This window comes from Castor canadensis, chromosome 8 (genome assembly GCF_047511655.1).
Source record: "Castor canadensis chromosome 8, mCasCan1.hap1v2, whole genome shotgun sequence".
Taxonomy (NCBI): domain Eukaryota; kingdom Metazoa; phylum Chordata; class Mammalia; order Rodentia; family Castoridae; genus Castor; species Castor canadensis.
This window is the reverse complement of record NC_133393.1, coordinates 16,659,481-16,684,447: the sequence shown is the minus strand read 5'-3', so window position 1 is coordinate 16,684,447 and position 24,967 is coordinate 16,659,481. Positions and strand designations below refer to the sequence as shown.

The following is a 24,967-nucleotide window of genomic DNA, read 5'->3' as shown; positions in this document are numbered from 1 at the left end:
CTCTAAGGGTCCATCAAAAGTAATGAGTTGTCTTCAGTATTTTAAGGAAGCTTAAAAAAAAAAAAGCCTGCCTCTTCTGTAATAAGACTGCACATGCTGGCTAAAGAATAGGGTTCTTTGCTTATGGCTAGAATTGTATCAATTCAGTCCATCACAGTGTTATTAAATCCTGCTCGTAAGTGCTGATTGGTTATTTATGGCAATTTAGGACTTGCTGGGATTTTTTTTTTTTTTAGACCATCAGACCCAGCTAACAGAGCCACTACTAAGTTTTTCATATTCTCTCCCAATGTGTATCCTACGCAATTCCTCATTGTTTGCTTAGGTCCCCAAGGGCTACAAAACATCTTCATCCTGGATTCTGTGGCTGTCCCAAGCATGAGTTCCTGGTTTTCTGCCCTGCACATGGATGAAGGACCAGAGACAGTGCAAGGGCAAAAATGTTCTGGTGTTCTCAATTGTGTTCTGCAAAGGCCTCATCAGCAAAGAGGTCAGTGAAGAACTCAACACAGCTTTATCTGCCAGGGGTCCCAGTGTGGGACCTGGATACAGACCAAGGAGACTTGCTGAGGTATTTAGAGTGAAGGGATAAATTGGGGGCCAATTAAGAGCCCTTGTGACCAAACATGATTTGATCGGCTAACGTATGGACACAGAATGGCAGCCACGCTATCACAAAGGTGCTAAAGGGGTCCTTATACCGAAGTTAGAACCCACTGTTTTACCCAGCAAGGTTTTGACCCCTTGGGAAATTAATCTCTCAGTCCCAGGACCATGTGCCACTGTTGCATGCTGTAGGTTTGAGCATGGTGAAGAATCAGAACCAAGGATTAGAATGCTGGAAGTTCTAAGAAAGACTCTGGGTTTATCTAAAAAGGGAGAAAACCCCAAAAGACAAATTAGAAAGGAAAATCTAGTTTCTGTATCTGGCTAAAAGTCAAGTTCATGAGTATCTCAGGTTCTGGGTTCTCACTTTGACCTATGTTTTAGGTGGGGTTCATCAGGAGCAGACCTGAGACAATGACTTGTTGTCGTGACTTTATTTATTATGAAATTACTTCCAGGGATAAGCATAAGGCTGGGCAGGGAAGAGGAGGAAGGCAAGCAAAGAGCCATCTCAGGCAGCCTGATTCTACTGGCTTCTGACCTGGGAGCTCTGCCTCAATGTGGTCACAACCCAAGGCAAAGAGCTTGTATGCTCCACACCATAGTCATGTAGGTTAAGGACCTCAAGTGCTAGAGATAGTCATAAGCAAACCTTTGTGTATGGGGAGCCAAAGCAATGAAGTGCAGGTGAAGGAGGTTGAAATCACACTAAAAATGCATAGGGTGTGCAGAGACATTGTAGAAAAGGATCCCAGGGGGATACCATTGTCTGCCATGACCCAGCTCCCATGCATGGATTCGTGTCTCTGAAATTCCTTTTCTGGCCTGCCCAGGCTTGGGTCTTAGGTTTGAAACTGACGACTCAGACGCTAACCAGAGATCCTATCCTTCTGCCTGATGAAGGCTGGAGGACTTGGGGTCTGTTCTAGAAGGAGCCCTATCTTGCTGAGGCAGAAGGAAGGAGATGAATCTGAAAGCCAGCTCATATTCACATTGTTGTGCCCTTTAGACTCACACCCTTAGTGGATCCACTGTAGGACTAGAAAGGAGTACCAGGTGGGTCTACCATAGCAGGTATTGCATATATCTAACATTCAAGTCCTGATTAGCAGTTAGGATTGTTCCCTCCACCGCTCTTTTCCACTGTCATGTTCATCTGTATGCATGAGCTTATTGGCTTTCTAGGTTTGTCAGCTGAAAGGTAGAAAACAACCTATCAATGATTTCTGTGTGTGATTTTGTTGAGTGAAGGAATTCATTTTCACTAAAGAGCATATTTCAATACTATCCATTCCAAGATTGTTCATGTTGGAACTGATAAAAATGACAATTATTGTTATTAACATAAAAAAGGCTAGTGTCTTGTGTACTACACACTGTGTCTCACATGCACCAAGTTGTCATCATGTCTATTATTCTCATTTTGCAGAGAAGGAAACTGAGGCATAAAGAGGCAAAGTAACTTAATTAAGACCACACAGCTACAAAGGCATAACAAATGAACACAAGCCAGGTAGTTGCCTTGTGAGCTTGCCTTCTACTCATATTGTTGTCTGATGTTGGTTGTGACTGCCAACATATGGAAAGCTGAGAAGTTTAATTGAACAAAACCAGCAGACTCGTTCCCACCATGGACTCAGGAGTAAAGTGGGAAGGTGCTGAGGGGATACCTCTGGGAATAAGAATAAGATGCACAGAGCTCTTATCTGGCCTCGTTATAATGCTGAAGGTGGTTACCTGCTTGCTGATCGATTGATGAAAACTCTAGGGGATAAATACAATACCAGCTTAGCTTCAACCTATATTCTTGTTTACTTCCTCCACATTCTTCCAACATGTATCTTTTTTCCCTTACCTTCAAAGAAAGTTGGGAAAAAGTGAAGGGAATAAAGAGAACTAGGAAGCCCACTGATAGTGACTTTGTATAGTCTCTCTCTTTTCAATTTTTCAAATTTAGGATTCATTAATTAATAATCATATAAAAGTTCCATATTTGCATGCAATGTATTTTGAGCAAGTTTACCCCCTCTATTATGTTCTCTTAACCCTTTCCTCCTCCCTCTTTTAAAAACAGTATTTGGTGGGTTTCTTTATGCTATATCCATACATATATAAATAACATACTTTGATCCCCATACCCTCTCCACTTCCCCTCCCCCTCCCAGTGACCCCTCCCTCCACAGTATCCCTTTTGCACTGAAGACCCATTATTATTGTTATTTTTTTTTATCATTTTAGACCTAGATTTGGCATATGACTGAGGACATGTGATATCTGACTTTCTGAGTTTGATTTATTTCAGTCAATATGATAATCTCCAGTTCATCCATTTTCCTTCACCTGACATAATTTCATTCTTCTTTATGAATGAATAACACTCTGTTGTATCTATCTATCTATATATATACTTTTCTTTATCCATTCATTGGTTTTGGGGCACCTAGGCTGATTCTACTGCTTGGCTATTATGGATAATACTGCAATAAACATGGGTATGCAGGTTTCTCTCTTGTATGTTGACTTACACTCCTTTGAATATAGGCCCAAGAGTGGCATAGCAGGGTCATAAGGTAGGTCTATTTTTAGCCTTACACACACATTCAGGAGGGTACCCTTAGATAAGAATGGTAAAAATTCTCATACTGCCATCTCTATACAGGTCATGGCTCTCATAAAATTTAGCCTTCTGGTTATAGTAAAAGAGTACAGCTAAGAAACACTTCATAGAATAAAAAAGATGCCATTTTGTAGAAAAAGAGAAGCTCCTTTACAAAGTTCAGATTCTATTTTTTAAGGTGATGACCCACAGAAAGATAATATGACTTGTTTGGAAAGGTTTATTTTTAATCTTTAAGAAATGACTGCTTTCTACTAAAAAAGGAGAGTGGGGGAAATAGAAATAGTTTTCTGTGGGTGATTTATAAAGCAAGCAATTTCTGGGGATTAAGACTGTCCACCTTGGTTTGAGTTATTTGATTATTTAAAAACTTGAATGAGCCTAGGCAGTTAATTTGTTGGCTTTCTGGTTGACCTCAGTGTCATTGTGTCCTCTCCAGATGAGTTCTGGGAGATTTATCTGGGGTGGCCCCTCTGAGGAGCTCGTGCCTGCAATAGCACTTAGTCCTTTTCCTCCCAACTGGCTTCTCCTTGGGGGTATCTCACAATGGTTGCCTTTGAGTCCAGAGACCCTCAGTCATACAGGCCTGTCTAATGTCTTCAAGGAAAATGCTGGAATCCCTCGGAACAGAGCAGAACTGGAAGGGGAGATGTCATTATCGCAGAGCTGACTGTAAATTGTGCTGTTTAGTCTGTAAGGCAATTAGGTCTGGGGAGTGTAATGTGATCCTTTTGTGCTTTCGTGGCCCCTGTAGGTCTATTGGTTCTCTGCTGGGCACCAGCACTGAACTTTTCAGGTCCTTATTCTTCACTCCCTAACCCAAGGGATGCTCCTAAATAGGTCAGCTTTTTCGTGGTCAGTTGAATGGTTGTGTGCCTGTGCCAGGTTTTTAAAGACCTGAGTTCAAATCCCAGCTTTGCTCCTTCCTTAATGTTTAACAAGAAGTAAGGCCAGTTACTACAGCCCCCTGAGCCTCAGTTGCATTAGACTGGCTTCATCTGCTTGCCACACAGGTTTAGCAGAATTGTTCAGGGCCTGACATGAGTGCAGAGTGCATTTTCCTAAATCCAGCAGGTCCCCACTTTGTTGGCAGCAGCCATATTTAAAAGGTCTATCCTCATTCTATCTGCTTCTTGAGGATGCTGGCTGGCCTGAGCCCTCTAGGTCTGTCTCTCCTTACCATTACTGTGGAATTCTAGCTATGCCCTGTGCCAACCTGTATAAACTGGGTCTCTCTTCTATTCTCTGTCACAGTACCTTGGGTTTTTTTTCCCACATACCACTTAGCCACAGCTGTAATTTTACTTGTTTACTTCCTACCTGTCTTTCTCACTAAGTTGTGAGCTTCACAAGAGCATGAGCGTAGATGCTTTGCCACACCATGTCCTAGCACCTAGCATAGTACCTGGCACAGAGTGACCTCTCAAAAATAGATTTTAGAGGATGCATGAGTGAAAAACAATACATGTCAAGTAAGTAGATTGGAGCAGATGCCCTACTCTTTGCTTACGGCAGAAAGTTCAAGGTTGGATTCACGTCATGGAAAGTCCAACAGGGCAGCTTCTCTCTCAGTCACTTCTGTGCACACTCTCACACCCTCAGTACTCACAGACTTGAACTCCGTACCCACAGACTTTGTGTACATGACCAAGGAGGAGCCTTCTTCTGCAGATGTAGTTCAGTGGTACAGTGCTTGTGTAGCTTGTGTGAGGCCCTGTGTTTGATTCCCAGCACTGCAAAAAAATTTTTTCTTTCATTTATGCTACTGTTTTTTGTATCTTCTGTTTTATGTGGCCAAAACTTATTTAGCTGATACACTATGGAATTTGTGTTCAAGGGAAGCTCCAGTGAGCTAGAGACTTCTATGGACTATCAAATAAAATAATGAAATAATGAGGGGCCTCTGTGTGTGTGTGTGTGTGTGTGTGTGTGTGTGTGTGTGAGAGAGAGAGAGAGAGAGAGAGAGAGAGAGAGAGAGAGAGAGAGAGAGAGAGAGAGAGACATAGGAATCCTGGGTGTGTTTAATGCAGGAAGGAGTTTCTTCCTAGTGAAAGATAAAACACAAGGAATATTCTCACCGCACTGCACGTTGAGCCAAGTCTTCTTGCTCCATGTGGACTCTAGCACACATTTGTTTTAAATTATTCCCTAATTGCTTAAGTGTCTGTGGTGTCTTTTCTCTTAATGTAGAGCCTGGAGAGTAGAAAGAGAGACTCTCACTATCCCTGCCACTGCCCCTGGGGTAGAGACCCTCCCAGAGGTTCCCCCTCCTAGTCTCAATGAAAGACTGGTAGGGTAGCAGGCCAAGACACCAGGATGTGAGAAATGGAAAGACTACTGGGATTCCCTTCCAATCCTCCAAACTCCATGCTTGAACTTGGTGCTGGGTTGGGAAATCTGACTGTTTTGCTTTTGTGGCTATGCTAACATATACCTCATTAGTGTGTTTGTCTAAAATCCACCCACTCTTCAAAAGAAAAAGAAAATAGCTAAGGCTTAAAATAGTTCAGTTGTCTATGTGGGAGCCATTTCCAGTGCTTTAATAAATACTGAAAACCTCTTCTGAATCTTTGCTGGACCTGATTCTGGGGGCATAAAGCTTCAGGTAGTTGGCCAATGTTCTCTCTACTTGGATCAAGTTTGGTCTGTCGTGGCTACAGAGAGGGACGCACATCTCATGATAGTTAGGAATCACTACCTAGTTCTACACTGCCATGAAAACCATGGAGATCAGCCCTACTGTTTTACACCTGAGATAACAGAAGCCCAGAGATGGTACACGACTTGCACAAGGCCTCACGTCTTGGCATGGCAGAGTAGTAACTTGAGCCCACATTAGGTTCACTCCTTCCCCCTGTGCCTCAAGTCAGGTGCATGTAGTGCCAACCTCCATTTGTAATCAACAGTCCTCTTGTGAGTCTCACTCATGACCTCTTCCTACCCAAATCCAGTGATGTCCATGTTCCATTCATCTTTAAGAACAGCTCGTCATTTGTTGAGTCCTTACTCCGAGTCTTAGACCTGTGCTTCTCATGCGTAGCTCATTCAACCTTTATATCAACCCTATGAGATTGTTATAACTACTATAGATGTTAGTAGGCATATTTATCAGATAACTACCATTATGACCTCTGATGCTTGGAGTTGTTAAGTTATAAATGGCTTACCCAAATTCATGCAGCTCAAATGAGTAGGGCTAAGATCTGGGTCCAGGTATTCTTTCAGTCTGACTCTGGACTGCTGGTCTTAACCACTGCACCATGCAGACTTATCATCTTAACCTTTCTATTCAAGGAAGCAAGTGCTTCTCAACAAACATCTATAGACTATGTTGCTGGAGCAATTTTTCTTTGGTAATGATGGTGTTGCAAGGATCTATTTACATTTTCTGGTCTGTTCTGCTTTGTGTGCACTCTGTGGCCCATGTTTAAAGCAGCTCATACTCGTGTAGTTTTCAAATGGACAAGAATGACAGAAGACACCTAGATTGATGTAAGCTGCTATGAAAGTTGCTTTGCCACTTTGACTGTATGACCCAGAAGAGCCAGGAGAGTTTCTAGTATCTGTGGCATATTGAATGGTGCATGAAGACTTCACTGGGCCTTAATAGGTGAATCACAGCACATTAAGATTTTAAGCAAATATATATTATTCTGTAGGGATAACTACTCTTCTTTGAGAAACAGCTGTGGCTTACTTCTGGGCCCTAAAAGAGGCTGAACACTGGGCCCTGGGCCACCGTATTGCCAAGCGAACAAAGTGACCCATCATGAACTACGCATCTTTGTTTGACACATTAAACCACACAATTGGGTATGCTTGCCTCCCTCCATTATAAAATGAAAATACATGAAATTGCTCTTCAGCAGATTGTAAGACACAAGTAAGTTACCTGAACAAGTGGCTCAGGTACCAATGCACATATTGCTGCCTGGGGCCAGCTTCCTGAGTGTACAACCTGTGTGGTCTCATAGGGCCTGTGCTCAGAAGGATCTCACTTTGGTTTAATGCTTGTTGTCACTGTATTAAGATTCTTAATAATTTTTTAACAGGGGGAGATCCTTCATTTTCACTTTGCTCTGGTGGGTTGGTAAGGGTATTTCTGGGAGAAATTAGCATTCAGTAGACTGGTTAAGGAAGATGCACCCTCACCAATGTGATCAGGCATCTCTCAATAAATTAAGGACCCACATGGAACAAAAAGGCAGAGATAAAGAGAATTCTCTTTCTTCTTCCTTTTAAACTGGGATATCCATTTTCTCCTGCCCTCTGACATCAGAGCCCCTGGCTCCTGGACCTTCATTCTCCAAGATTTACAGCAGCAGTAACTCTGATTTTCAAACCTTTGGCCTCAGACTTAGTGACACCATCAACTTCCCTGAGTCTCCAGCTTGCAGATGGCAGATTGCAGGAGTTCTCAGCTTCTGTAATTGTGGGAGCCAATTCCCCCGACTAATCTAAGTGCTCTTTTTCTTATAGTCAGAATTCCAGGGTCCTGGAATTGTGGAGAGAAAATGGGAGTGGGTTCTTTCATTATTACCACTAGTGATGCCACAAGTGAATCTTTGGCTTCTAGTTCTTGCACCTGTGAGCTCTTCTTGTCTAAAGGGCTTAGTTTTCAAAGGAGGAGTGTGTCCACCACAGCACTGACTCTCTTGAGCTGGAAGTTGGGACTACCTTCTGTCCTGTTTTGTTTCTCATGCCAGGGACCAATAGGCAAAGAATGGGGCTGCTCTGCCAGTCAAGGTGATTGATTGTGTCAAGGTCAACTTTGTTGTCGCTATACAGTGAGGGAAAGAGGAGTATGTTAATATGGCTAGGATTCAGGAGATCCTTTGGGGGCACCTCTAGCTACTGCATTGTCCTGTGACAAAAGTCAGTGGTAAACTACAACCACCTGCTACAGGCTGGACTACTAGAGGTCTGGATCCTGTAGGATTAAAGGTTGGATCATCCTCATCAGGTAAGAAACATTAGCTACCTGAATATGCTTATTGAGGCCAAAGAAAATATTGAATGAGTAGCAGAAGGAGGTAGTTATAAATACCAGCTAGGACCATATGGTCAAATGCAGAAGTAAGGACTATAATAATTATGAGTATTTAATTATTATTTTTCTCTGACTATATTAATTTATTTTTCACTTTTCCTTTCCCTTTCCTTTTGTTTGTCATCCAAAACAAGATGTGTTAATAGCAGTTAACTTTATATTTTAGTATTTAAGTTATATTAGTGTGATTCAGGTGAAAAGAGAATAAACACTACCCAAAGATGAACTAAAATTAAGTTTTGAATACTCTTTTACCAAGAAGGTAACTGTTTTTGTTAGCACATGAGGTTGTTGTATTATGTAAGCCAAAGCATGATCTTGCTTTTGAGACTAAGTATGATAAAATATTATATATGGCCAGGTGTGGTGGTGACCTACTGTAATCCTAGCACTCAGGAGGTTGAGGCAGGAGAATCAGGAGTTCACAACCAGTCTGGGCTACATAGTGAGACCCTGTCTCTAATAATAATAATGGTAATGATATTAATAATAAAAATATGTATGGATTCCAAGGTTCATGGGATGGACTTTGGTGACCTTTTATGATGTATTTCAATGCAGCTAAGCTGAAACTCTAGTTCCCATGTTCTCTGCCTGGTTTCAGACCAAAGTAGACTACACTTTTATATGATTTGAAAGATAAAAGGGAAGCTATTGTCCTTCTACACTCTCTATGCTATTGTAAAGCAGGTGCTGTTGCATCTCACACACATTGTGACTGATCTGTCAGTGGGGAGAAGAAGCTGGACACCTAGCCCTACCACTCCTACCTAATGGCCTCCCTTCTCCTTTCTCTGAATTCTGGGCTAGGTGTAAGTGAATCTGTGTGTGAAGGTGCCAGCTTGTCCTGCAGGTCACTTGGGTCATTGAGCACAGAGGTAGTAAGATATAGACATATTCCCAATTTGCCCTTCCATTTTCCCACTGAACCTTAGTCTCCCCCCAGTTCACTGCCATATTTCATACTCAACTTCCAGCTCTGCAGTCTTTGGGCCCATACTAGATGAGAGGAGACAGCCTTAAATCGATTGTATTACCATCCCTCCATACTAGCTCTCATCCCTGTAATAAATCCCTTATTTTATATCATTTGGACTGACTCCTGATTGAACTTCTGGGTGGTGTTGTCTTTTTCCCTCTTACTCGTTAAAAACTCAGGCTCAGTGACTCTTCTGTTCCTTAGTAGTCAATAGAAAGTTCTACAAACATGTTAGGAAGTAAAACATAGTTTGGTTTGAAGTATCCAATCCTGTATATTAATTAGCACTTCAATTTCTATTTAGAGTAAGACTCCCTTCTTCACTGACCCCCTCCTCCCCCACCACCTCTTCTTTGAGTAAAATCTGCTGCTGTCTAACTGCCCAGACTGGGGACAGGATGTGGTCACATCCCTTCTCTCTTTCTGGCTGGACTCTGCCCATTCACCCTCCTCCTCAGAATTGGAGTTGGGAGGAGGGAGGAAAGGCAGAGGTGTTTTCTTTAAATAGTTTTACATACCATCATTGATAGCTCATAAAATTCGCTGATTGTAAGTATGTAATTTGGTGATTTTTAGTAGAACTACAGAGATGTACAGCCATCATGATTTTAACTCTGTTACTTTTCCATTATCCTAAGAATTCTCAGGTCCATTTGCAGCTAACCCTCCTCCTGAAGCAGGTTAAACACTGATCTGCTTTCTGTCTTTATGGATTTGCCTATAAGTTGCATCATACAATGTGTAAAGTTTTGGGTCTGCTTTCTTTCACTGACTGTAATGTTTTGGATGTTCATCCATGTTGTAACATGAATCAGAAGTCTTCTCATTTTTATTGCTGAACAGTGTTCTATTGCATGGATATACCATGTCTCCTTTATCCATTCACCAAGTGATGGGCATTTGGATTGTTCCTAGTTTTTGGCTATTCTTTTGAGTTTGCTCCTAGAAGAGAAATTACTGGGTTGGAGTTGGAAACTAACCTTGTATTTAAATTTTTAAGAAACATCCGTCCAGAGGGGCTACAAAATTTGACATTCCCATTAGCAATCAATGAAGGTTCCAGTTTTCCATATCCTTACCAGTACTTACTTTGTCTCTGTGATTGTAGCCATTCTGATAGGTGTGTGGAAGTATCTCATTATGGGTTTAATTTGCCTTTACCTAAGTATTTCTTCATATAGTTATTAACCATTTGTGGCTCTTCTCCAGTGAAACATCTATTTAAATCTTTTGTCCATTTTTAAATTGGACTGTTTGTTGTCTCATAGATTTGCAAGAGTTTTTTTTTTATCTTTGGACAGCAGTTTGTTATAAGTGATTTGCAAATATTTTCTCCATGTATGTTTTGTCTTTCCATTTTATTTTCATTTTCACAGTGTCTATTTTTTTTAATTGACACATAAAGTTGCATATATTTATAGGATGCTATGGGGTATTTTGATATGTATATATGTTGCGTAATGTTCAAATCAGGATAAACATGTTTATCTCCTCAAAGATTTATCATTTTCTTGCAATAAAAACATTCACCATCCTTTTTTATATCTTTTTGAAGCACACAGTACATTATTATTATGTATTGTTATCCTACTATGTAATAGACCATCAGAACTCACTTCTCTTATCAAACTATAACATAGTACCTATTGACTAACCTTTCCTCCTTATTCCTTCCCTCTTCTTTGTCTCTCATCCTCTGGAAACCACTACTTTACTCTCAACTTCTGTGAGATCAACTTTTTTTTTGAGTTTACATATCAGAGAAATCATGGGGTGCTTGTATTTTTGTGTTTGGCTTTTTTCACAGAACAGTGTCTTTGCAAATGATGTGATTCATACACTTTATGGCTGAGTAGTATTCCATTGTGCATATGCACCACACCATAGTGGCTTTTGAAATGCAAAAGTTTTAAATTTTGATGAGCCCAGTTTGTTGTTTTTTTTTTAGATTGTGCTTTTGGTGCCATATCTAAGAATTCTTTGCTAAACCCAAAGTCAATTTTTCTCCTATTTTTAGTCTAAGAAATTTTGAACTTCTAGTTCTTTTATTTAAGTCTGTCTATGATCTATTTTAGTTAATTTTAATGTAGATTTTCAACTTTCTCATCACCATTTGTTGGAAAAACTATTACTCCCCCCACATACACACAAATTGCCAAAAATCAATTATACGGAAATGTGAAGTTTTATTTCTGGACTTTCAATTCTGTTTCATTGATCTATAATAAAGATCACATGTAGATTTTATATGCCCATTTTATGCCAAATACCATATTGTAGCTTTATACTAAGTTTATTGGTTGGTTATTGTAGCTTTATACTAAGTTTTAAAATTATGTAGTGTAAATCCTCCAACTTTATTTTTGATTTTCAAACGAGTTTTGCTTCATCTAGGTTCTTTGCATTTCTACATAAATTTTAAAACAGGCTTGCTATTTTTTTTGCGAAAAACCCAGAATGAAAATCTTGCTAGATTTAACATAGAGTGCATTGAGTTAATACATCAATTTGAGGAGACATGTCATTGTCTTAGTCTGTTTTGCGTTATTATGACAAAAATTTTCAAGGCTGGATGGTGTATAAAGAAAAGAAGCTTATTTGGTTCACGATTCTGGTGGCTAAGAAGTCCAACCAGCATGATGCCAGCTCTGTCTAGGGCCACCCTGTCTGTGTCACACAGTAGAGAAGTAGAACTAGGCACATGTAGAAGAGGTCATGTTATATAACAAACTATTCTCCTGAGAACTCATGAGGCAAGCATTAATTACTTCTGAGGGAGTGCCTCCTGATCTAATTGTCTTGTAGTAGGCATCACATTTTAAAGGTAATAGTGTGCTTCTCAACATCCCCACCCTGGGGACCAAGCTTCCAGTACATGACCCTTTGAGAGACACACTCAAATTATATTGAAACCATAAAAACCGTTTTAATAATATTGAGTCTTCTAATCTATGAACATTTGAAAGCTTAATTTCCAAATAATTGGAGACTTCCTAGATTTCTTTTTGTTGTTTTAAATTTAATTCCTTTATGGTCAATTGCAATACATTGTGTGTGATTTCAATCTTTTTAAATTTATGACTGACTGTTTTTGAAGTCTTGTATATGGTTTTTCCTGGAAAGTGTTCCAGTGTGCTAAAAGAGAAATAGTATCAGAGAAAGGAAAATGTTTCATAATGATAATGGCTGAAGAATGCATATGGCTTTCAAGTACATCTGACACATTTTCCTAAACTATATACAAGGCCGAAAAACAAATAACACATGTACCTGTGCACGTGCACACCCACCCACCCCCCACACCCCCCCACACACGCTGAGGTTACAATAGAATACCTGTGATTGATTAATTTGTTTTCCCATAGTTCTGAAGGCTGGGCAGTCAAAGATCAAGGTGGTGTTAGGTTTGGTTGCTTGTGAGGGCTGCATGCCCTGGAGAGGAAAAATGCTGCATTTCATATGGTGGAAGGCAGAAGAACAAGCTTTCAGGATGTTGCAGGAGGGCCTCTTTTTTTGTTTTGTTTTAAATAAAGGCCTTAATCCCATTTACCATGTAGGAGCTCTCATGGATTAATCACCTCTCAATGCTATCAATTTGGTAGTGCTTGAGTTTTGGAGGGGATACTCAAACCACAGCACACACACACACATATAGAGACAGAGAGAGAGAGAGAGAGAGAGAGAGAGAGAGAAACTGGTTGGTAGAGATATTTAAGTCTTTTATATCCTTCCTGATTTATTGTCTGGTGACTTGAGCAATTATTGAGAGTGAAATATTTAAATCTTCAATATCATTGTTGGATCTTCTATTTCTCTGAATTCTGTCACTTTTTGCTTTATGAATTTTAGGGTTCTGTTATTATTTGTTATATTTTCCTGATGTATCCTTCTTGGTCCCTCATACTATTTCTAGTTCTAAATCCTGTTGTGTTTCATATTAATATAGCTGGGCCAGTTCTCTTATGACTATTGATTACACGGTATACCTCTCCTATTCTTTTGTTTTCGACTTATTTGTGTCTTCAAACCTAAGATGTGTTTCTTGCAGGCAGCATACAATTGATTATTGCTTTTTAAATTTAGTCTTATAATCTCTCTCTCTTTTTTTCCTTCTGGAGTTTAAACTCAAGGCCTCATGCTTGCTAGAAGCACTCTGCCACTTAAGCCACACCAGAAACCCAATATCTGCCTTTTTATTGATTCTTTAGACCATGATCATTCACATTTTTTTGGTTGTACTAGAGTTAGAACTCAGAACTTCACACTTGTGAGATAAGGGAGCTACATTTCGAGCCATGCCTCCAGCCCTTTTTTCTCTGGTTATTTTTGAGAAGCTATGTTTTGAGAACTATGTTTGGGGATTATTTTGCCTAAATGTTTGAAGAATATTTTGCTGAATGTAGAATTACTGATTAAAGATTTGTTTTTATTATATTGACTATGTTACTTTTTGACCTCCATTGTCTTGCATGAGAACTCAATCACTAATTATATTGATGCTCTCTATGTGTGATGAGTCATTTTTCTTTTGCTTTTAAAAAAGATTTTCTTTTTGTATTTGATTTTTAAAAGTTTGACCATGATTTTTCTAGATCTGAATCTCTTAATGTTTATTCTACCTAGGGTCTAATGAGTTTCTTGGACCAATGAATTAAACCTTTTCATTTCTGAAAATTCCATGCTATTTTGTCTTCAATTTTTTTTCCCTTTTTCTCTTTCTAGACCCTCTCTCCTGAGATTCCTATTATATGAATTTTGTCATGATTAATTTGTTTTCCTTCTCTTTGTTCTTCAGATTGATAATTTCTATTGATTTATTCTTAGGTTCACTGATTCTTTCTTCTGCCATCTTGAATGTCCTACTGAGCTTTTGTAGCAAATTTTTCTTTTTAGTTGTTCTTTTGAATTGCAGAATTTTCATTTGGATCTTTTTTTTTTTATAATTAGTGTCTTGATTGAGAATATCTATTCATTAATTCATTGTTGTCACTCTTTTACTTAATTATTTAAACATTGTTTTCTTTTGTTCTTTAAACTGAATTATAGTAATTGATTTTAAGCTTTTGATAAACCCAACATTTGAGGATACTCAAGATAATTTCTATTGACTACATTTTTCACCTCATATAGGGTCACACTTCACACTTCACTGTTTTTTTGTCCTGTAAGTTTTTTGTTCCAAATGGGACATTTTGGATAACATGTAGTAGCAACTTTGGATTCTAATTTTGTTGCTTCCTGAAGGTTGATGTTTCTGTTCTATTTGTTCATTTGCTTTTCAACACCTTAGCTAAATCTGTGAGATATGCAGTATGTGGACATTGATGACTTGGCTCAGTTTTGTTTTTAATATTCTTACTTTTATTTATAAGCTTGGCTTCCAAAGGGTCATCCTTGTGCCTGCATAGTATAATGGTTACCCAGTGATTTGGCTCAGCTCCAATGCAGAACACCAAAAAATCACACTTTTCTTATCCAAAGTTAAGCAGTTTTTAAAGTATAAACACTTCCCAAGTTGTCATCTGTCTTTGGCTGATTTCCAGAGTGCTGAAATAGCTACTTTTTGATAGTGACACCCAAACTATGGTTGATTTGGAAGGACAGGGTTTGTTGATCTTCTTAGCCATAGCTAGAAGTTCCTTCTTCTACAGGTCTGTTTTTACTCTGCTGGTACAGTTATAAAATGGCTCCTGTAAACACTTTGGTGAATTCTTCAGAGACTACTTAACTGGCCCCTTTTAATGACATTGGTTGTGTGTTCTCTTCTTTTAACTGCTTCTCCTCTACTTGATTTGGTTTTTCTATGGTCTACTTCACACCAACTCTCAATTCTGTGGTCCAATAATTCTCCCAGGTAGTCCTTCTTCATGGATAAGACTAAAAAATATTCCTGTCTCACTTTCTCTCTCATATGGCCCACATATGGTCCTTAAGAAACATGCATGAATCTTTGTCCTAGTAAGTTGAAGGAGTCCCAGCCTTCTCTATAAAGTACCAAATCAATGCACTGTCTGCATCTCTTGTTTTCTAGGTTTCCAGGTTGGATTCAACACTGCTAACCATTTTTAGCTTTTGGGAACATTCAGTGAGGTCCTTGAGTCACCCCTCTGAAGCTCTCTTCAATGTGCAGGTGGGAAAAAGAAATTCAGTGCAGGTCTATCAAAGATGTCCTCTTCATACCATTCTCTCTCTCAAGTTTTATACTTTCAAGACTTTTTTTTTTATAGGAAAGGATTTTTAGAACCATGAAACTGGCTCCCAGATATTTCCTTTTAAAAATCTTCTCACTTGGAAATATTATTTTAGAATTTCTTATCTATTGCATCTCACTGCCTCATTAAAAATTCCATTTCAGCATCCTGTTATACTTGTGCTTATTTTTAGAGAACTTTCCCATCCCCCTTCAGACTAAAAAATATTCCTTAAAGTTATGATTGTTCATAAATGTTAGGTGAAAAATGTGTCCTGTGAGGAAATGACTTTGGGGAATACTGTGCTAAGTAAAGCCAGGCAGGTCTCCCTTGCTGTAGGAATTCTCAGAACCTTCACTGTACTATTAATATGCATTGTGAGTTTGGGGGCATGCATGTAATTTTTATCAAACTTATTTGACTATCAGGAGCATTCCCATGCCCTTTTTGGCAAATCATTTCCAGGGATTAGCATTCTACTGGAGGTATTTTTAGAAATATTGACCTGAAAGGTACAGTGGAAAGGGAAGGTATTTTCTTCTTAATCCTGAGAACTCTCCTGAGTTGGTAACTCTTTTACCCTTCATCTAACCATAGCAATTCTGGAAGTTTTGTGCATTTGTATTTTTTTAACCTGAACATGGTAGAGCTTCATTGTGTGTTACCTCCACTAGACTATGAGTTCCTTTAGGTTCAAAACCCCATCTTATTCATGTCCTGCTTCTCCAAGTTCTTACTACAGTGCCTGGCACTTAGCAGGACTGAATGAACCAAAGCATTAGAGAAGGGTTTTTTTTACTGCTTCTTCTTTTTTTATTGCTGTTTTAAAGAAAGTAAAATTTCTCCACATGGGTCCCAAATCACAGAAACACAGCAGTGCAACAAGCCTACTTTGTGCTTATGAAACCCCAAGTGTGAAAAAGACTGTTCCTATGAATATTTAACACAAAGAAGGATGTGCTGAGTGTGGAAATTGTCCTGTGCTCTTTGTGCTCTTTCTAAGGGCAACCAGGGTAAGTTTTCTCCTCCCTTGTATCTGTCTGTGTGTGTGACTGTGTACACACAGCTGAAGAGTTGCTGAGAACTTTCCAAAAGAAATGAATGGGGTAAACAGATTGCCAGCTTACTGAGTTGTAATTAAGAACAGACTCCTAACATCATCACTTTGCCATTTTTAAGATGTTTTGCTTCAAAAGACAAAAACCAATGAATGATGAACTATGTGATGCTCCTCCTAGAGCTCCTTAATCTTACAAAAGTCCCTCTCGGTTGCATACACACATTTATGCTAACCCAAGTCACGCATATCTATAGATTGTAAGCAATTTCAAAAGATTTTTTCAATGGAGGAAAGTATAGGTGTTCATGTGGGCCTCCATGTTTTGTCCATCTTCACCCCCAATGTAGGTCAGTTGGAAAGAGTTCTTTCTTTTAAATATTCTAAAATGCGATTTTACCCTGAAGCTGACTGAAGTATTATGTTTCAAAGAACTTTGAGCTACAAAAATGGAGATATAATGAAAATTTGTATGTGACCATAATGGTGTAGGACTCTGATTCAAGAAATAATGTAAACATCTCTGGCTACTATTGGGTGTGGCCTTCCCCAGCCTGGGGATCCTGAAAAGAATTCTACCCCCTGTTCTTGCTCACTCAAGCACTCTGCTTACTGCGTGATATTCCATCCCTCATCTGGCCAGGTGTGGTGGCCTCTGAGGGGGACCACATATCAGATTAGACACATGAGTGGCCTGCTTTGCTGTGGGGGTGGGAGTAGAGGGCTGCCGCCACAATGTCCCAGGATTGTGTGTCTTATGGTTAAACACTTAGGGTTTTTACGTAGGCAGAGCAGCAGTACTGACCCTCCAAGCTGCTGCAAACAACCTGAGAAGGCGTCTCAAAAATGTAATCCCTCACTTCAGAGGGAGACGACCTTTAAGGGGGCAATTTTCCAATTGCTGCTTATTTGGTGTGGTCATGTCTGAGCCAGGAGAGATTTCTTAACTCTGGGCAAGGAAGTTTGCAGAGAACTGGATGCCAGAAACCTGGAGAGTTAAATGTTAATGTTAAGTGCATTCTTGGTATTAACTCACAGAGGAATGTTGTATGTTGGGGGTGGAGGAGTGGAGAGATGGGAAAGGGAGAAAAAGAAAGGAAGAGACAGAATAGTGGCCATCTGTAAAGTACAAATATTATGTAACTTAATCCTCACTCTAATACGATGGGGTTAATCTTCCTATTATTTTGCAGAAAAGCTAAATGATACCTTTTTTTTTTTGGTTGTACTGAGGTTTGAACTCAGGGCTTTGTGCTTGCTAGTCCCTCTACAGCTTCAATCATGCCTCCATCGTAATTGATGCTTCTAGATGTAAGAACCAGAGCTGGGATTAAAAAGGAGGCTTGTTTGATGCCATTTTCTGAGGTCTTTCTACTATACCACATGGCAGTAAGGACCTAGACTATCTTCAAGCTGTTCATGTCCTACTGATAGGTACTTGGAACAAGAAGTTATGATAGCTATGGATTTTCTCTTCTCTTTAGTTGTATCCTTTGAAATTACTGTTAGATGATAGAAGTCCAGGAGTCCTGTCCTAAACAATGGAGATTATATCCTTACCATCAGAAAAAGAAGCAGGATCAACCCATGGTTTGGCCCACAATCATAACACCTAATAAGTGATAGGTCTGAGTTGAATAGGGTCCAGTTTGGAACAAGCTTCTTTCCGACCTTGACTTCAGCACCACCCAAACAGAGCTTCAAGGTCAGCAGGTTGGTTCTGGCAGCCCAAGTAGAGGGATGAGCAAGGTCTCGATTCTGGGTGATTTTACATCTCCTCAGTCTTAGAAGAACTTGAATTAAAGATTGTCTTTCCTTTCTTTTTTTCCCCTTCCTTCTCTTTCTCTCTCTCTTTCCTTTCTTTTTTCAAGATAGGAACTTACTATGTAGCTCAGGCTAGCTTCAATCCTCCTGCCTCAACCTCTGGAGAACTGGAATTTCAGATGCCTAGTTGATGTAGAGATTTACAATTCATTTTGCCTCATTTGACCTTTATAATAATCATTTGGGAATGAGGAATGGTCTTCATCCTGTGTTATTGATGAGGAACACTGGTTGTCTGACTTCATGGCTCAGGTCAGGGGTCTGCAGGGAACACAGATCCAACAGAATATTGGGGGTGGGGAGAGAGAGAGAGAGATTTTCAAAAATTGTCTCAAGCCTATGGAGGCTAGGTGAGTCCAAATTCTGCAGTTAGCCAACAGACTGAAGACCCAGGAAAGAGTTGCAGTTTGAATCCAAAGGCTCAATCCTATTGGCAGGATTCTTTGTTTTACTGGGGGAGGTGTGGAGTCAGTCTTCGTTGTATCAAGGCCTTCAGTTGATTACTGAGGCTCACCTACATTATGGAGAGCAATCTGCTTTCTTCAAAGTACACCACCTTTATAGAAACATCCAGAATAATGTTTGACCAAGTCTCTGGGCCCAATGGCTCAGCCAAGTAGACACATGAACTTGATCTCACAAGCACTAAGCCTTAGAAAGTTACTTGCCGTGTGTGTGTGTGTGTGTGTGTGTGTGTGTGTGTGTGTCTGATTCTAGCATTTGAGTTCTTATCACCATTCTCCATAGCCCATGTCAGTAAATCAGGGGGAAGCCATAGTCCCCCTGATTCACGGTGCTCTCATATTCATGGGAGCACCTCATATTGGTGAGATACCATATTCATGGAGCGCTCCTTTTTTCTTCAAACATTCTTTCCTCAGTGCTGCTGTGGTTCATGCAGTGTAGACCAGAAGCTCGACCCCTAGAGAGTGAGCAAGGAGGAGGCTTCGTAAAGCCTGCTTCTCACCATAAGAGGCTGTGCTTTGGAAGAGCATGGTGGGCTTTGGAAGGTGGGCCAAGCTTACTGAGATGCGTGGGATTCTGCATCTCCCAGATGTGGTTTTCCAAATGAGGAATGTACTTCCCAGAGCCTTGCAGTATGTTCAGGGAACAGTAATTGAATATTCAGGTGAAGGAAGATAGAAGCCTATCCTTAGTGGTCTGGAGAATAGGATAGACCCCCACCTATATTAGGGCTCTTAAGAGTGGTGCTATTGGGGTATAGATGACCGTGGAGTGGGCCTCCTTTTTCAAGGACTCACTACCCTCAAAAGCAGCTTCATAGAACTGAGACGTGCATGCTTTATGAACTCCTTTTACTCCTCAGGCAATAGACCCTAGAGAACATCACCTGGGAAGGGATCAAAATCCTCCCCTACAAACTTGAAGAGTTCTGTTCTCCTCAGTCTCACTTCCTCTGTTCCCATTTTTATTGTGTCTTTCACCTGCCACCTCTGAGCATCTGGTTCTCTCTTACCTGTTTAATTCCATCCTTTCTCTCACCTGGTAGAATGAAGTTACTCTGTCAATCTCGTAGACAGGTCCACACAAACACTGTGCGTAAAAAGGAGTTGAGGAGATTTCCTTTCTTGTGAGGTCTGCCGCTTCATTTCCACTCAGTCTGCTGCTACTAATTTCCTCATGATCGTGGACAGTTAGATTGCCCCAGAGAGAATGATTACACCATAGCTCCTGATACTAGAAGTGAGTCTGACATAGAACTCACTTATGCCTTTGCACTCTTCCCTTGCACTCTTTTCCTTTGCAATAATAATGATAGCAATTACCTTTTATTTAATATTTGCCATATGCTAGGCAAAACAGACCACAAGGAGTTGGAAAGAGGGGATATAAGTTGAGAGGAAAATGGTGATTGGGCTATAGGTGAGTGTGGAGACTATGGTAGGGGTTGGGGACAGCCTTTGCTTTCAGAGGGACTCCTGGATGTGGGGGACATAGGGAAGAGTAAAAATTCGCCCCCCCCTGGGGTATTGTCAACTGTGGAGACAGTTACTCTTGACTGAAGTAATTTCTAATCCAGTCAAGGAGATGGACCACAATCACATTTTTTCAAAAATTGACAGCAATCTTTTAAAGAATGAATAAGAGCTATTGTAAATGGTTCAAGCTATGTATATAAGCAATGAAGTAAGATGAATTGACTGGCACTGAGTTGGAAAAGCTATACAGAGGCAGAGATTGTGGAACATAATTCAGTAAAAATAAACTTTTTTTTAAAATACAGACTCCCAGAGAAGAAATGGAAAAGTTGTTAGGGTGTGGACCAGGGCTTCTAATTAGCTGCTCTGTTGTGCCTGATCACCCTCCTGTGTTGCCAACCCCCTCCCAGGACACACTGTCCAGGGAAGGGTCCTTTGGTGAGGGAGAAGGGATTCTTTCAGCCCCTGACCCACCCACTGGGCTTTTTAGCCGCTGCCCAGAGGAGGAACGGAGGCTAAACCCACTGCTCAGGTGGCCACTTTTGCCTCCTTGACCCTGTCATGTTTCCAAAACAGAGGAAACCCTGAGAAGGCTCTTTGCCAAAGTGGGAACAGCTACCCTCATTGTGCGCCTGGCGTGCCTGCTGCTCTTTGCCTCCTCCCGCCGCTGTGTTCTGTCTCTTAAGTGTGAAAATTACAAATCCCAAGGAGCTGCGATCTGAACTGCACCTAGGGAAAATGCAGAGTCTCCTTGCCATAAATATCCCGCTCCAAGACGCCTGACGTCAGAGCGGGGCGGGCGGCGGGCGTGAGGCGGGCGGGGAGGGGAGCAGGCTGGTTCCTCCGGAGCTCGCAGCTCGGGCGGCCGAGGACAGCGCAGCGAGCCGAGAGCCGAGCGGTGGCGGCGCCTGCGGGGAGCCGGGCTGCAAGGGCCGCGCCGCGCCATGGGGGCCTCCGGGTAGGTGCAGCGCGCCGGGGATCGGGGCGCCGGGCCGCATCGCCACACTTCTCTCTCTCTTCACTTTCTTTGGAGCGCTGAACTGCGGGTGTTGGAAAGGCAGCACCTCCACAAGGCGGGCTGTTTTGTTTCTCCAGTGTTTGCAGAGCGGCTGACATGGAGTGGGCTCCAGGGGCCTGCGTGTGCGTGTGTATGGGTGTCATTGCGTGTGTTTGCATTTCTGTGTGTGTGTGTGTGTGTGTGTCTGTTTTGGCCCATCTGGACACAGGAAATGTCTTTGGAAAACTTTTTAAACACTTTTTCTTTTGTGGCTTTGGAATCAGACTTGTCACAAATGGACAAACAGAGACCATAACCCCCAAGCTGACAACTTTCAACTTTTTAGTGGTGGCTTTTTCGTGGTTTAGTTTGTGCCTTTGCTTGGGGAAACCAAGTCTTCATAAGCTCCTAGTTTCCACTTCTTGGGTGAGCCATGGCCATCAGGGAGACAGCACAGCCCTGAGCCCTGAGTTCTTGTTCTCAGAGAAGTAGGACCTTGGGCAACTAAGGAGCATCCCATAGAGGGGTGCTACCCTGGGGCTTTCAGCATCTGTATCTGAAGCCCAGCCTCAGGCCAAGCTATGGTCCTGACCTCCCCAGCAATGATGATGAGGCTCTTGCCATAACCGAGAAAGGAAGGATCTGGTGTGGCCACAGGTAGCTGTACAGAGGATGAAGAGGATGGAGGAGGAGAAGGTGATGGCCTAACTCTATGGTCCTGTGTTAGTCCTGCCCCGGGAGCAGCATGGATGTTTCTGCTACATGTATCCAGAGTGGGGTGAACTCCAGGTTCTCTGGGAGTGCTGCGTGAGGTGCCCCAAACAAGATGCAAACTCCTAACATAAAGAGATGTGTCTGAGCTGTGGGGTGGAGGAAGGGGGGCCCGGTGGGGTAGAGCGAGAGAGATTTTTATCAAAATTGAACACAGATTGCTGAAGTCTGGGCTTGATTTAACTCTTCTCTCTCTGCCTTGGCCACTTAACCACAGGTTTTGGTGGATTCGGAAAGTTCCTGGGAGGGTTGGAGGGAAAAATCACACCTTTCCAGGGAAGTCCTGGGAAGTTTTCCTTAAAGTTCACAAGGGAACAAAAGCAACCTTCTAGTTTTAAAAAATTTGAAGTTTTGTGTTTTTTATTTTCTGAGTATGGTGTTGGTTTCTTGGATTTTGATTTTTCCTAAGGAGAATGGGAGTAGTATGTGCTGTATTTGTGGTGACAATGTGAGGGACTGTGGGGTGCAGGGCCCCATCAGTCCTGGATTGCACAGTGCACAACACTGAGTGTCAATAGCTGTGATCTGCAAAACAAGGGACGGCCGAGAGAGCCTGGATTTGCAGCTTTGCTCTGGCCAGGTCTCTGGTTTAGCATTTTGCAGTAGAGCCAACCTACAATATTTGGGTGGGAGGAAGATTACAGGACTCTCCCATGCCCTAGAAAAATAAGAGAATGAAGGGACGTTAAAGAAATCTGGAAATAAAAAAACAGACACACAGGAAGTTGAGATTTGCTAAGGATTTTAGAAATTATACAAATTGACCCCCAGGGAAGTGCCATAAAAGATTGAGCAGGCAGCAACGTCAGAAACGGACTCATTTAACTTCGGGCGTCTATCACCCTCTGAAGCGTAAGGAAGAAGGAAATCATCCCACAGGCAAGGTAAACAAGGATGAGTGTGTCCGGTGAGATGCACATGCACGTGCGTGTTTTCCCATACGTGACTGTGGCGATGGTCATGACCTCAGGCGTGGAAGCATAAATGGCCCGTTTCTTCATCTGTGCTGGGAACTTCATCCCACCCCCATTTCTTCCTTTAAAAAAACAACTGTGCTATTATTGTCTTGCTGTCTGGTAGTTACACACTCTGGCTTCTTTCTGACTTCTAGCTGAGTTTTCAGAACTTTTCCTCCAGTTCCTTGGATGCTGTGGGAATGCTTGTGCCCCCATCAGGACAAAAAGAGGAGAGAAAAATTCTCCTGGAGGTTAGGACTCAGGAAAGTGGAGGATGGGAGGACAGGACTGATAGGAAGACCTGGGGATGCTTTTGCCTTTGGAGAATGTGTGGGAGGTTGAAATACTACTGCTTTCTGTGAGAATATGCTTTCTCCCTGGTTCTCTTTGCCATCTCCCTCCTGCCAACATTTTTGAACACAGAGTAAACTCTCCCCTTTACTGAATAGCCTCCTATCCAGGGTAAGGAATGAAGATAAAGAGCGAGTACAGGTAATAAGGAAGCATAGACAGGCTTTCTTCTTTGATTTTAGTGGAGCCAATAGAAGTAATCAATTTAGCTGTTCTCATTCATTTCCATTATTTAAAAATAGAAGACTGATACCCAGAGGTGGAGGGAACCCATTGGAGCACAGATCCCAGAGATACTCTTATCTCAGCACAGAACTCCTCCTGGGGAGCTGAGAGTGAGAACTGGGCTTTGAACTCTTTCAGTGTGTAGGGTTTCTCCAAAGGCTGAATGGAATCCTGACCCTCTAGGCTACATTTCACCAATCTTAGACACAGGAAAAATTCCCAGGCCACTGACACTTAAATTGGCTTTGAGCCTTGTGTCATCTCCAGCCTCTGTGTTCCCTGAGAATGGATTAATTAGCTAGGATGCATCCTCAAGGAGTCTTGAAGACTCAAAGGGCAAATACATCTGGCAGAAAGGACAACACAGGAGTCATCATTTGCTGCCTAGATCTCAACACCCAGAGAGGCTAAATCAAGAAGTCTGTGTTATTCAGCTACATTCAAATGCAGCCTGCCCCAATGGAAGCAGACCACCTTGGTGGGGAATGGAGATCTGCTGCATCTCCTAGTTTTTCTGCACTTCAGCTTCCTCATCTGTAAAATGAAGACAGATATCAGGATTAGTACAAAAATGATTTTTTTGCAAAAAGACTAGGAACAGAGCAGAGCTAGGGTTGTAGCCTTCACCAAAGGGAGTGTTATATTTTCACTTTTTCATTTTTTTCAGTTATCAGCAACCCTTGTTGTTTGGAAAGGACCTTTCCCCAACTCTGGTCTCATATTGTCCATGACTGTAGGCAAATGGCTGGGGTTTCTGGACTCAGGTCACCCTTATTTCCTCCCTGTAGAAAAAGGGACCAGTGCCTGTTAATTATCCTGAGGGGTGGGAGGAGGCCCCAGGCATTCTTGGATATCTGGCCCCTTCCTGAGTTTGAGCTGTCCAGGGAGGGAGAAAGGCAGCAGAGCAGAATGTGTGTGGGTGGGGGGAGGGGAAGGGGAACAAAGGAGGGCAGAGGGATCAGGAACCAAGGGAGTCTTGAAGGACAAAACTGAGGGCGGAGGTTAGTCAGGCAGCCATTTCTTATGGGGAGTGCTCAGATCAGAGGACGGGGATAACCTGGTGGGCTGTAAAGAATTGGTGCTTTAGCCATCCTGAACTTCTCCAGTGGGTGTTGATGGGAGGTTGCCCCCTAAATCCTGACTGATACATTATCCAGGGGAGTGCCTACTCCAAAGACCAAAGGAGCATCTGATGCTGGAGAGAGCAGCTGCAGGGCCTCTTGGCCCATCTCAGAGCTTCTAAGTTATCCTTCAAGTTGACATTTAAGACTTTGAAGATCACATTTGTTTTTGTTTTGTTCAAGCTTTCTCTTTAAGCATGGCCTGGGATGACTTTAAGCTTTTAAGAGGCTCAGCCAGTGGCCAACTTCTCTTGAGATGGCCCAGACTGGGGGTCAGTGAAT

At 41.6% G+C, this 24,967-nt stretch overlaps 1 protein-coding gene across 5 annotated transcripts in view; it reads left to right on the top strand.

Annotated features, from left to right (window-relative positions):
* Positions 1–21,060: 21,060 nt before the first annotated feature.
* The window catches only part of Daam2 (dishevelled associated activator of morphogenesis 2), a 105,019-nt gene continuing 101,112 nt past the window's right edge, over positions 21,061–24,967 (top strand). For 4 of the 5 annotated variants that reach the window (XM_074082257.1, XM_020158986.2, XM_074082258.1 and 1 more), the window contains exon 1: positions 21,061–21,222. The gene's annotated coding sequence lies outside the window, so the exon portion shown is untranslated. The remainder of the gene's footprint in view (positions 21,223–24,967) is intronic. The other variant, XM_074082256.1, reaches the window with a different exon arrangement.